At 30.8% G+C, this 13,848-nt stretch overlaps 1 protein-coding gene across 1 annotated transcript in view; it reads left to right on the top strand.

Annotated features, from left to right (window-relative positions):
* Positions 1-451: 451 nt before the first annotated feature.
* The window catches only part of LOC100169555 (sodium- and chloride-dependent betaine transporter), a 49,509-nt gene continuing 36,112 nt past the window's right edge, over positions 452-13,848 (top strand). Inside the window, exon 1 of the mRNA XM_003242662.4 lies at positions 452-1,281. The gene's annotated coding sequence lies outside the window, so the exon portion shown is untranslated. The remainder of the gene's footprint in view (positions 1,282-13,848) is intronic.

The raw sequence follows: 13,848 nt of genomic DNA, 5'->3' as shown, positions 1-13,848 counted from the left end.
GGGTGGTAGATCAGTATAATATGTAAAGTGTAAACATATACTATATTAATATATTATGCATGTGTTGCTTATTGTAACCAATGTATAGATTTTTAAATTATTTGACTTAAAAAAAGCATAATTTAAGGTTTTGTTGGAGCATCTAAGAATCATATTATTTTAAACTTTTAAAAATCCATTACTACTTAAGACTATAATAAGTAATAACTAATAATATAATATTAACAGTAATGATAACCCAAACCCGATGACCTCAGCGGCATTGGACACGCGGACTGGCGGCCGTCCGACTAGATACGTTCTTTTCTCCATAATATATTTTCGTCCGCACGTACGGTCCGCAGCCGTTCGACGACGGTGGTTTGTACGTACCTACCTAGTACCTACCTATACCTATATTATTATACCATCCCATTGTATGCCGCGTGCATATACACTGCTGCTCAGTCGTCGTCGTGTGGCCGTTGCCTGCAGTGCGTGTCGCCCGCCGCTAACGTTCTCGTCCTCCGCCTCCGCGGTCGGCCCGTATACCGCGTTTCGTGTGCGCGCACGAAAATCTTTCTTTCGGTTTAGCGTCGCGGTTAGTAGCTGCGTTCTCTGTTCGTCTCTCGTCTTTCCGCCGACAATAATATTTAAATATTACAATTACGGGAATAGATAAATCCATCTGCGGCTTATCGTTGTTATTTGATATTTCGGTTGTAATAACCGACCGACTCGAGTCGTGTATCGTCGTCGAGTTCACGCGGACGTCCGAACGCCGATCACGCCGCCGCCGCCGCCGCCGTCCGAATCTTGCACGTGGCCCGCGACACTACGCATCTTATCTATAATTATTTTACCTCGTCAAACAAACGCGGAAACGCGGTGACACATTATTACACAACACAATATAGGCAACATATTGTGCCGTACGACAGATAATCGGCGGCCGTCGTACCAGACGAGTCCGCCACGATGATCGGTTCGCGCTATAGCGTGGGCGTCGTTGCGGTCGTCGCGCCGCAAGCGTTGTCGTCGTCGTCGCGGACGATACGCGGAATCTGCTGCTGCACTCGTGTCGCCGTCCGGCCGGGTCACCAACAACAACAACGACAATAGTGCGTTACTCCGCGGAAACGGGCCGATTCCGAAAATCAATAACAATAATTATTGTTGTTATTATTGTCATTTATCCGATCATAATATTATAATAATCGAAGATACGCGAGTGCTTGATACTGTGGACAGGGTCGTCGATTCGAGATATTCACCACGCACGGCACGTAACTGCGACCGCAGGTAATCATCATTTATAACAATCACTCAAACACTGAAACACATGCATATTATTATAATATATAAGGTGTACCTACATTAACACAATATTGTTGCATTACTGTTAACCATTAACAATATAATAGGTATTATAATAATTAATAATATTAGCTGAACATAATCTTATATTAACATAAGCAATAATTGCGTGTCGTGTGTCTGTAAACTTTTTCTCAAGAATTTCATAACTTGGGGTGTTTTGATAAAAGGTATTCGCGAGTTTTGGCTGTCTTAAAGGTGAGATCTCCGAGAAAATTCGTGTATATGAGTTATGCTTAAAATTTTGAAAAATGTTCGTCAATTTCCAATAAACATATAATATTTGGAGCATGCGTCTCTATAAAATGATAAAAGAAAAAAAATCGAATTTAAAATAATGTCTGTTACTACAGTTGAGTAAAATAAATAATTAAAAAATATTATAGGTAGGTACACGTTATAATTAATTATTATATTAATTTATTATTATAGTAAAATATCTAGTATAAATATACACAAAACATCCTTAATTTTTGTTTAAGAAAAATATAAAAATAATATAAAATTTGTAAGTATTAAGCAATCACACAAATTTATAAATATTGGAAAACTGTACAAGAGGTAAGCTCGGTCACTTGATTGTATATTATAATATATTAGTGCTAACAATGTGTTATAACAATAACAATTATGACAGGCAATAGTAATAACTAATAATATTATTAATGCGTAAGGTACCTATAATATCATATTGACACAATATAATAATATAATATTATAGCTAGTACAATATTATAGTACACTGTACACGCCAGTTGCTCGTTCTCGGGTCCTTTTCGTCAGAAGTTCGACGTAATGATAATTATTAATGAAGGAATCAAACTTTGTTGCATTCGCATGATTTTTGTTTGTTTTTTTACTTGTTAGATTCGGTGAGTAAAAATTCGTAGTATGACTTTACCAATGAAATACCAAAAGTTTTTCGTGCATATAACTCTGACATATTTTAATTTTAAAGTCTAATTTTCTGATTTTACAGTTTTTACTTTTTAGTAGATATCAATATATGTATCATAGTATATTATTATAATATGTATTGATGATTTTAGTGAATATTTATTGATTAATAAAATAATAAGTTTTCTTAAAAGGTTTAATTATTTTTTGTTTTTTTAAGAGTATAATAACCGCGCATGCGTTTTTAGAGTTAGGTACTTAGGTGAGTCCTAATTCATAAAGAGACGATATTGTGGTTATAGTGTGATATGCGACTAATATACCTACGGACAAAAAAGAATAGTAAGTACGATGCACGAATAACTACGTTTTTTGTGGTTTATTTAGTTTTTAGTTTTTTGGAAAAAATATCAATTTCTACCAATTTATTAAATAGAGCGTTCAGCATTGATTCATTAGAATCATAGCATAGTACGATACTATATGATCTACACTTATAATAATATAGTACCTATTGTATTCAATATAATATTCTCAATAATATTAAGACGCAACTTTTTACGATTATTTTTTTTTTTTGATCAGATTATGACATCAGAATCAGAGTTCGACATCGGTGTGGTCCTCCGAACAGCATATTTTAATAAAATCGTAATTAGTTTTAGTATATTATTATATTTATGACGTGTATGATAACTAAATATATAGGACGATTATTACATAGACATTACTCTAAGCCCTGGTATAAAACAACAATAATTTGAAATTGAGAATTATACGAATATTGTTTTCTGCAGCAATACCTATAGCACAAAAACTGATATTATCTTAAATATAAATGTCAAAAACCTTTTTTTTATATATAAATACATTTCTTTTGTTACTTGTTTCAAATATTTTTATATAATAAACATACATTAATTGAATAATATTTAAATGCATTTATTATCATGATAATACCTAATTTTATAAATGTTAAATAAAGGCGATGTTAAATTTTATTTATCGGTCCATACGTTATTACAAATTGTAATTGGCATTTGTATTATTTTGCATAGTGTATACAATAGTATGCATTGAGCATTATCATTGATTTTATATTATAAAATAATATCAATGGTGTTACTAAGGGCCAGTATTACAATCATCGGTATGCTTCGATTACACTTAATCGACTGATAACAGATTTTATTACCGGCCGAATTCGGCCGGTTAAGAGTCGGTTAAATTTAACGGGAGATGGTAATACTGGCCCTAAGACATCAATGATCTATGAAGTATAAAATATAATCACCTAACCTTAGAGTATTAATAGTTATTGATAATACTAGAAGTTAGTATAAAGTCATTTATTTAGTTATCTTGTATTTTTTTACATACTAGCATTTACTTTGCCTTTTGGTTAGTCTGTCTGACTGTCTGTACCATTTTAATAACAATGGTTTATATCATTTAATATGTGTTTAAAAATTAAAAGAAATTTCACATTATGAACAGTCATTACTCGTGAGTCATTATTTATGATGTTTAAACGAGTCACGTTTCGCTTAAAGTCGTCTAGATGTAGTTGTCAATGGTCATCATCATCGTGCCTATATATATTCTGATGGTACGAACGGCGAACAGTTTTCAATGTATAACAATGACTTTTTTAGATTTGTTCTTAGTTGTTTTTTCATGCCTATACGAACATTACAAACGTGTTATTTCCTAAACATAAATCTTTTACATTTGTCTATGTGTGTGAAATTCGTTGTATTTGGCACTATTTACAAAAAATACTGTAAACAATAATTATATACATTCAAAAGTGCACTACCGATTTTTTTATATTTTGTTTATTTTATTTGTGTCTGTTTTCTTTATGTATTTAGCTTTATTTCGTGAAATTTTGTGTAAAATACATTATTGTTTGAGTAAATGTTAACAACAATATCATAATAACTGTTTCGAATATGCGTTCAATAATATTATATATAAGTTATTCAACTGATCACATTCAAAAAATAATGTCCATAAGATAAACAACTGATGATTGTAGTAAAATTATGTCACGATCAATGATTAATTTGCAGTGAATTTCCTGATTCAGATGTTTATTTTTGGTATTATAATAATCGTTTTAATTTATAATCTTATATAAAATCTAGTTGTTTTCTTCATTAAGACACATAATAATATAACATAATTATACGGTTCAACGTGCTGTATTTTTAGCGTGTGCCTATTATAGTGTGGATACAAAATTATTATTCACTATAGGTTCCTATTTGTTCGGTGAATTTTTTTAAATTGTTAATACATAGGTATACAGAAAACTTACCTACGCTCATTTTATAGACATTTAACGTATAAAAATAATAAATCAAGTGTGTACGCAGTTTGTGTTTTGAGTTACTGTCGACAATCACCACTGTGTGTGTGCGATCGCGCGCGTGTCTTGTGTGTATAGTGACTGATTGTCAATAAGACGTGTATTCTACTCGGGTAGTACAATAAAATAAGTTACACGTACACAGAAGCTGCACTTAATCAATAATGTTGACATTTTTTTGTCAGAAGGTACCATCTGACTCGAGTTTTATAGTGATCACTGATTTGAATTCACGATTCACATCAGCATTATAGAATGCTTTTGCAGTCATTATGTATAGTCCCTTGTTTGGATATTATTATTCGTGAGGTTATCAAAACCAAAAATTTTTATGTTAAAAATAAAAGCAAACCGTGGTCGTACGTCAGCAGGTAGATATGGGTATATCTGGCTGTCTTTTATTTATATTGTAAAAACAATACACTGACAGGGGTCCAATTTATGTGATACTATACCAGCTATTATGTAAACGAAAATACAGATGAACCTCAAGGTAATCAATCAGATTCGTCTCCAGGAATCGAATTTCTTGTTGTATACTTTTATTATTGATAAATAAATAAAATGTATAACAACATTGCAGTATGTTGTATAATATTATTTATTTTATTATTATGTGTGATCTGATGTCACCACTATATGTGTTAAACATTAGGATTACTTTTATAGACACGTTACAAAAATATATGTGACCGCGGAATGTCCTTGAAAAAATTGTTATTAATTAATCTTAAAATAATAATTATAATTATAATAACTGTATTCGGGCTTAACATATTTCGCAATTTCCGTTTCAAACAACACCACTAACGGTGCTGGAACCATTCTACTGGAGTAAGAACAATGCATTTTTAATGAGGAATTGTTATGGTTACTTGGTTTTTGAAATGAAAATATACTTAATCTCAAGTACTATCAATTTGTATGAGTAGGTATACACCATAATATGTCAGATGTCTAATGTATTTATATAGCAAAATATAAAATAATATTATAATATATGTTATGCAATATATAGAAACAATTAAAAAATAAATAAAAATAAAAAATAGAAATAATTGCAAAAATAAAAAAATGTTTTGGTAGACTAAAAATAAACGGTGAATGATAATATTAAATAGTATATAACCAATGATCTTTTAGGCGTTACGTAATAGCAATTTTTTTTCCACGCGAATTTGTTTAGCACGAGAAAGAACCCTGAAGGATACACAATCGTATAATAAATAGAGTTATGAAACACAACGGTTTCAAACTAGATAGATGAGAACTGAATCCGTACAATTGGAGCGTTACACTTTTACCAATAAAAATACATTGAACATATTGCATAATCTCATATAATATATAATAAAAATATAATTAATTAACATAAAACAACTTTTGTATTAAAAAAATCGGTTTGTTTTATAGCAATATAATTTATAACATACATATTAATTGTCATAAAAAAAAACCACTGTAATAATTAATGAATGATTTATCGTACACAGTGTTATATTGAGTTCTCGTTGCCGCAGTCAATCAGTGATCAGCGAAGACGTGTAATATGTTTGTCGGTAATTATATTTAATCCCACATGACTGCAGCTTCAGCATATGTTTTTGTTGGGTTCTTTTCGCCAGTAGAAATGGCTTCCCTTTTTGACGTTCGTTATTTTCATGAATCCATTTCGTTCATTTTTCGTCCAGGAGATGTACCTACCTATCACAAGTATTCACTTATATACAATATAATATTATAATATATTATGTTGCATCCACTTAGTGACTAGTGTAATCGTATATTTCACGAAATATTTACCCTTATTATACAATTTGTATAATTTATTTAATTAATTACATGATATTATGGATAATTTTATTGTTCGTGAAATTGAAATAATAACATCGTCTTATCTTATTAAACGAGGTTTTTTTTTATACCTATATTATTATTGGACTACGTAACATTTTTAAACTAATAAATATATTTATTAATTATTATTATCATTAATATATTTTGTACCAATTATCATTTATTATTACAAAATGTAGTGCTATGCTTATGGCGTAATGGCTGCTACGCTTAACAGAAGTTTTAAAACAAACACAATGTTTTGTTTCATATTGGCGTTTATAAATATAACTAAAAATATCTTATCCCCAAAAATATGAGAAACTGTTTCCCATAATGTAAGTTTCTTATCATTGTTATCATTATTAACTTTGATAACTTAAAAAAAATAGATTTTGCAGGTTTCACACTTGCAGAATTTTTCAACCCATTTGCTAAACTATATTTTTTTCCTAGTTTGTGAAGTTTATATCATATTAATATCTGACGATCCTCGATCTACTTTACGCACTGTTATTAAGACACTAACACAAATTTATACAGAATTAGGTAATTTTATTAACATAAAATAATACACAAAGTGTAAAATAAGGGTTTCCATATCCTGGTTCATGAAATGGATATCCATTTTATGAAAAATACGATTACACTAAGTGGATGCGATATAACCATCAGTGCCCATGTCGTATAGCACCATTAAACGCATAAGTATATTGTTCAGTTTAACTATAGTGATCGATGTCGTACCTATATCATGTATATTATCGTTTATTGTATATTTGTACCGTTGAACATTTATTATATTATAAAAGTGATTATTGTCGAAACGAAGGTCAGCTGAAAAGTGGGTAGCGACCGCGTGTGTCTCGCACCGTATAGGAAAAAAAGAAATTTTAGTGCATAATACATAATAATATAGTATATTATACTATGTATTATTACTATAATTATCACGATTGGCATAAATACAGTAGTCGTATATTTTGTAGATACAGGGTATTGAGGAACAATCTATTGATGGATATACCTCTGTATTGTATTTATTTAAAAATTAAAATACAACTTTGAGCGTGTATAATAGGCATATGAAACATTCGATAGTTATGTTTTGAAATAATGTTTTGTTTTCATCAAAATAGGTGCTAGTTAAGTCTATATTTAAGTATTGTAAAAATATCGTCATTATAAACGGTCTTTGTTTATACTAATTTTGGTATAACATTGGTACACACTACTGAGAGACATAATAATTAGGTATACCAAGTCATCAAAACAATACTATAACAATATAAGTAAACGTTCTAGAAAATATAATTATACAGACAGGTAGGCACTACTTTAAAAACAGCAGGTAGGTAATCCAAATATGGTTTTAAATAATTGAATTCCACTGGTCAGTACTGATCTGATTGTCGAGAGCGCTCATATTAGTTCTATATTATTATTCTATGGATACGTCATATCTGCGGTATAAAACAAAATCATCCAAGACGGCAAGTCTGACGGTGCAAGTATATGCACGCTCGATTTTTTTTTTATTTTGTCGCCACTGTTGTTTTCCACTGTTATTGTGCGTCCCCTTACACTAAGCCCCGCGGGGAATCGCTCGACCGAATAACTAGACAACAGACTTACGCATATTAAACTTGGTATACGGACGATATATTATATACATATAGGTAGTAGGTACACGGTACATCCCGCACGGCGGCGGTATAGGTAGAAAAACCTCAAAATATCATTGCGATTACGATTATCGTTTCTATGTAGGGTACCTACGTGGTGACATACACGGTTGACTATTGTTTCGATCGTTTCCATGATCTAGGGTGTTCCGCTCGGTCAAGTGCGACAGCCACTGTGCGACGTGCGTAGGTAGAGATATTATAATAATATTACGTTCGTCCGAAATCGATCGAACTCGCGCGGACGTAATGTCAAGGTCTCCGTGTGTTGTCCGAAGGATTCATATTTTTCGTTTTGTTTGAACGAATGCAAAACAGAATTTACTGATATAATGAACTACGACAGTAAAATGATCCTGCGCGTGAATCTAAAACAGTTTCAACGGCAATTTTTTTTCAACTAATTCTTCATTTTCTGTTTATAAAATATGTTGATTGTTGATATGTTAGGTATAATAATATAATTTGATTTGCGATTTATCTGTAATGTGTAAGGTTTCTTGCTGTTGTATGTATATTTATTTTTTTTTCTAAGAATCTTTATAAAATATTCGAATTATATTAATTGATGAATGGTGAAATTAAACACCAGGTTTGACTTTGCATATTTTTTAATATTCTATCACATTTTATAAAGCATTTTTGATGTATCAAAATCAAAATTTGAACTAGTCTATCTATGGTTATTTGAAACTGTTGGTAATTAATATTAATCTATTGACATTTATAATTTGTAAAATGGTCCAAGTATAATAAATACTATATCCAAATATCCAATATTGAATATAACTTTTATTTTTATCGAAGGACTATTATCTTTAGTGCGTATAAAAATTTTAAAAACTGATAAACTAGTCGAATTAATACGTTAAACAATTATACACTAAATAATTTATAGGTTATAAAGGGGGGGGGGGGGTAATTTTAGAAACAGAAGTTTTAATCGCCACAAGACACTCATTACGTTGTACTAAAATCTTAAGAAACAATAGTGGTGGGTATGCTATATGAATCATTCTGTACTATATTATATATCATAATATATTCCTACGGTTATGTGGTTATCGGCCATCGCGTGCAAAATCGTCAGACATTCGAACGAAATAATAATAATGATATAATATTATATTATTAACGTATACGGATTTCAGTAATTTTGACAAAGCCGTTTCTGTCGATTAAAAGACATAATCTAATAAAGTGTGAAAAGAACACAAATCCTGTAAAGTATTTAAAAATCCATTAACCGCATTGTAGCGACGACGAAAAACAATTTATTTCCGTATAGGCACATATACCTATATATACCTATTACCTATTATACTTATTATCAGTTACAATAACACACTGCGACAACTATGATATTATTACTATAACAAGTGACACGGACGACGATGTAGTCACATAAAAAAAAACCTTTACTGTAGCTTTCACCGTGCTCGCATGGCTGCACTGGAAATTTAATGATATATTTTTGTTAACTGTTGTGTCATTATCTTTTTAAAGTTAGAACAGTTAATTATGTTTTAGACATTTTCATAGTCACTAGCTATAGTAGTAAACTTAAAATTAAGTACTTAACGTAAACGCTAGGCAAGTGATTTAAAAATCCATGGAAAGTCGTAATAACGTGTGTGAAAAACTTGTGAACAATGATCTAAGACAAATAATTACTATGATAATATTATTGATTATCGTTGTCGTCGTTGGAAACCACGGCTATAGATAGTATGGTTGCCCATCGACGTATGATTTTCATACTTGAAAAGTGTCTACCGAAATGAATCTCTATAATCAGTATTAAAGTTAAATTAAACAGCTGGAGACTTAAGCACTAGCGCTTATATGTCATAGTGGCTATCACGGAACTACAATTTACATTTGAAAGGTAATTGCATTTAGAGTCACTACAACAAATAAGCGCTAGAGCGTAAGTTTCCATCTGTTTAATACTTATAATGGAGATTCATTTCGATAGACACTTTTCTAGATTCGTTGGGCAACCATACTATCTTTAATCGTGTTGGAAACCGACGATGTACGTGAACGTTGTGTTGCCTATCACAAATAAAGACGGGCGCCAGAGTAATCACGAGTGCTTGATGTCGGCGATTCGTCCTTCCAAGTAAAATTTCGAACTGTATGCTGCAACCATATTTTATATAAGGCGTTTTGTTACGAAATGAACATGACGTCTTCTGGCTAGTGGTCTATCTGAAATAATTCGTAAGACGATTAATTAATACATTTATTCATTTGTTAAAATTTATCATATTTGTACATTTGCTATGGAGATAGGAAATGGCGCCTATAATTTATTTGTTACTATGACGAACGTGTAAAAAATAATACTATATGTAACGCATAACCCAAATTATTCAGAGACAATAAAGACACGTACGCTAGATCCAATCTCCTCCATCCCAACAAAAGATAGGTTTTTATCCCATATTTTTTGATTTCTTAATTATAAGTAAATCTACTTGGGTATATAATTATTTATAAATCGTTGAAACTTTTGTGACAAACGAACAAACGAAAAAAAAACGCATGTTGTTTATTTTCAACGTATTGCACACACGATATAATATTTTTAATCTAATTTTCTGAAAATGTTGATATAATAGGCACTGTGGTTTTGACGCGTTCACTAATTATGTTTTCAGAACGTGAAAAATATAAATATTATGTTATATTATATTTCATTATATTATATTATTTATATTTATCGTGAAAAAATATAAATAAAATCTCGAGAAAAAAATAATTCGACGCCTCACGAAGAAGGTAAGGACAATCTGGTCGGCTAGTCGTGATGATACGATATATGGGACGGACAGCGGCGACGATGACATTGAAGTATTTTATTAAGACGAATGCTTTGGACACGCGTGTCTTCGTCATCCGGATTGTGGGAGATTTCGCGGGAGTAGTCCGCCGTGTACAGAGGATCCGGGTCGTCTGTTTTCACCGTAAAAATACGTTTTTATTTTTCGTGTTTGTTATAATGTCGGTCATTCGCGCGTACACGGACGATGGAATAAAATATCGGTTTATTGCTGTTTTATGTCGGACGTTGTATTTCTAGTTAGCGATTAACTACCTAACTAATAACTTATTCAACTCAGAGCGTAATACATATACATTTATTATATTATAGCACAACATTATATTTTTAACCGCCTCTCTTTGTACAAAGCTCCATTGCGTCTTCAATTTTTTAAAGTAAGAACTCAATACAAATTATAACCTAGTTAGTAGTTAGGTATATAAAAGAAATACTAATACTAATGATATTCAATAGAAAACATTCAATAAAAGACTAAAATGCTACCTAATATATACAATATGTACCAACAATAATAATACCTAATCTATTAAATTAACTATAATCTTTCAATAATTGAGTCTTCCAAAAAGTATTTTTTAATTTTTCAAATAATTTCTTTTTGTTGATTAATTTAATTTCCAAACGGTATATTAATAATATATTTTTGTTTGTTGTAAGGTTGCTATATTGGTTATGATTGTTATAGTTTTAGTTGTTAATTTTGAAGAGTTTTATTAAAATAAAAAGAGAAAATCAAACCTTTGCCGCTCCAAAAATGGTGCCAAGAGCCAAGAGGATGCGCTTATCTAGGAACAATATATAGTTGAAGATGAAATTAATAACATGTCCACTATATGTTGAATTAAGTAAAAACAAAAAACTCGGTATAACTTTGACACTTTAGTGTTAAATTATATACTTACGTACAAACGGCTATAATATGACATAAGCACTAATGGTGCAAAAATTGCATATCATTTTCGCCAAAATTAATATTTTATATAAATATTTTTTTTAAATGTCAATCTTATAAAAAATGTTCAATAAATATAATAGAAATTAATAAATTATCATTTTAATAAATCGGTTAATTTTTTCAATCTTATGAAAAAATGTCAATTATAAATTGATAAAATATAATATCATAATATAACATACAAATAAATATAATTTGAATAAATTTGATTTTTTCGATCTTATAAAAAATTGTCAATAATAAATTGTTAAAATATAATATATAGTTCTAAATGTAATATCTATTAACTGTGACACACAGGTATCTAGGATTTTTGCGCTTTCGTATGATACCAACTCATTTTGATGCTGATGTCTTCCACCGGTACAAACAGCACGTACCGTAGGTAGATTGCCTACCTGATAATAATATACTGCTGCGAATCTCACGGGATAACGCTGGTCGAAATGACTATAAATTAAAATATAATATAATTTACACTTGAAAAGATATTACTTCCACAGTATATTACACCCAAAAGAAGTTGAACAATCAGAATTTTTTTTCCGGGTTACAGAAAAGTTAAGATAAGTTTTTAACAGTTTAAAACTACTCTGCAAACAGTTCAATTGCTCTTCGTATAAAAAAAAACGCTGCAGTTTGCAAACAACTATCCGCGGGGGCGGAGCACGCGGGTGGCAACTAGTAGTAACTATTTTAATGTATTTTGTTCTGTGTACGAGTCCACCGCGTTTATAGCATTTTCTCGGAACACGAATGCGCTCGTTCGACACAATTCCAATATTATGATATATAATAATAATAATACATAATACTGTCGTTTGTATATACGATACACCAATAGATGGATTTTTTTCGACTTTTTTGCTTGTTATTATGATATTATAATATGTAGATTCACCGACAACGTTATCGGCATAATCGACGGCGGACCATGTGGATTTTTTGAGCGATTCTTCACGCAAACGATCGTGCGTTATACAATTTTTTAATCGATTTTTTTATACACACAAACGCGTCATGGCGTATATTATTTTACACGAGTCGGTTTGTGACTTATGCATATAATATCACAGTTCATAATATTATTAGATATATGCCATCACTCACGGTGGGAGCGGGGCGTGCTGTATACCGGATTTTCCCAACCAGGGTACCGCGAAATTGGATTGCTGATGCAGTGAAATTTGGCGTGGGTGGGTTGATTCTTCAAGTTAACTTGGATGACGTATAAATGGATTTCTAACAGTCATATATAATATTATAGTTGATACCCGAATTTCAGCCTATTAGTATATTACCCAGTTGGAACCACCTGCAGGGCTGCACTGGAAGGTAGGTTGACAAGTCTACCAATATTTATTTTAGTCATTAAATGTTGTCAATCATCGTCATTTGAACATAAACATTTGAAACACATTGTTTTTAAATATTGTTATCTGCCAATAAGGTTTTGGTGATAATTGTGCATTATTTCCCTCACAATAACTCATAAATACTTATTTTTCCAAATTGTTCTCTGATATACAACAAAAAGGGAATCAACTCATATAATATATGCCTTTCAATTGACCCGGAATAAAACCACCGTTCTCGTTTAGGTAAATATGTGACCTGGGAACAACTCGTACGGAGCCGTGAAAATAGTTAAAATATAAAGCAATTATTATAGGTAATTATATATACCATTATAGCCTATAGATAATTATATTATACGTACATACATTTCACAATTTTTAAGGGAAATATTTTATCCGTGTGTGTTTTGTGTTATACAGCGTGATGTTCAATATATTTTTATTTTTATTCTGGTTTGGTATCGTCAATAAAAAAAAAAATAACAAAATATAATAGCCTAGGAGCTACTGATGGTTTGAATTCACCTATTTTAGCT

The sequence above is a fragment of the Acyrthosiphon pisum genome, chromosome A2, assembly GCF_005508785.2.
Source record: "Acyrthosiphon pisum isolate AL4f chromosome A2, pea_aphid_22Mar2018_4r6ur, whole genome shotgun sequence".
In the NCBI taxonomy this organism is placed as follows: Eukaryota; Metazoa; Arthropoda; class Insecta; order Hemiptera; family Aphididae; genus Acyrthosiphon; species Acyrthosiphon pisum.
The sequence above is the reverse complement of the archived record's forward strand: the minus strand, read 5'-3'. Positions and strand labels throughout refer to the sequence as shown.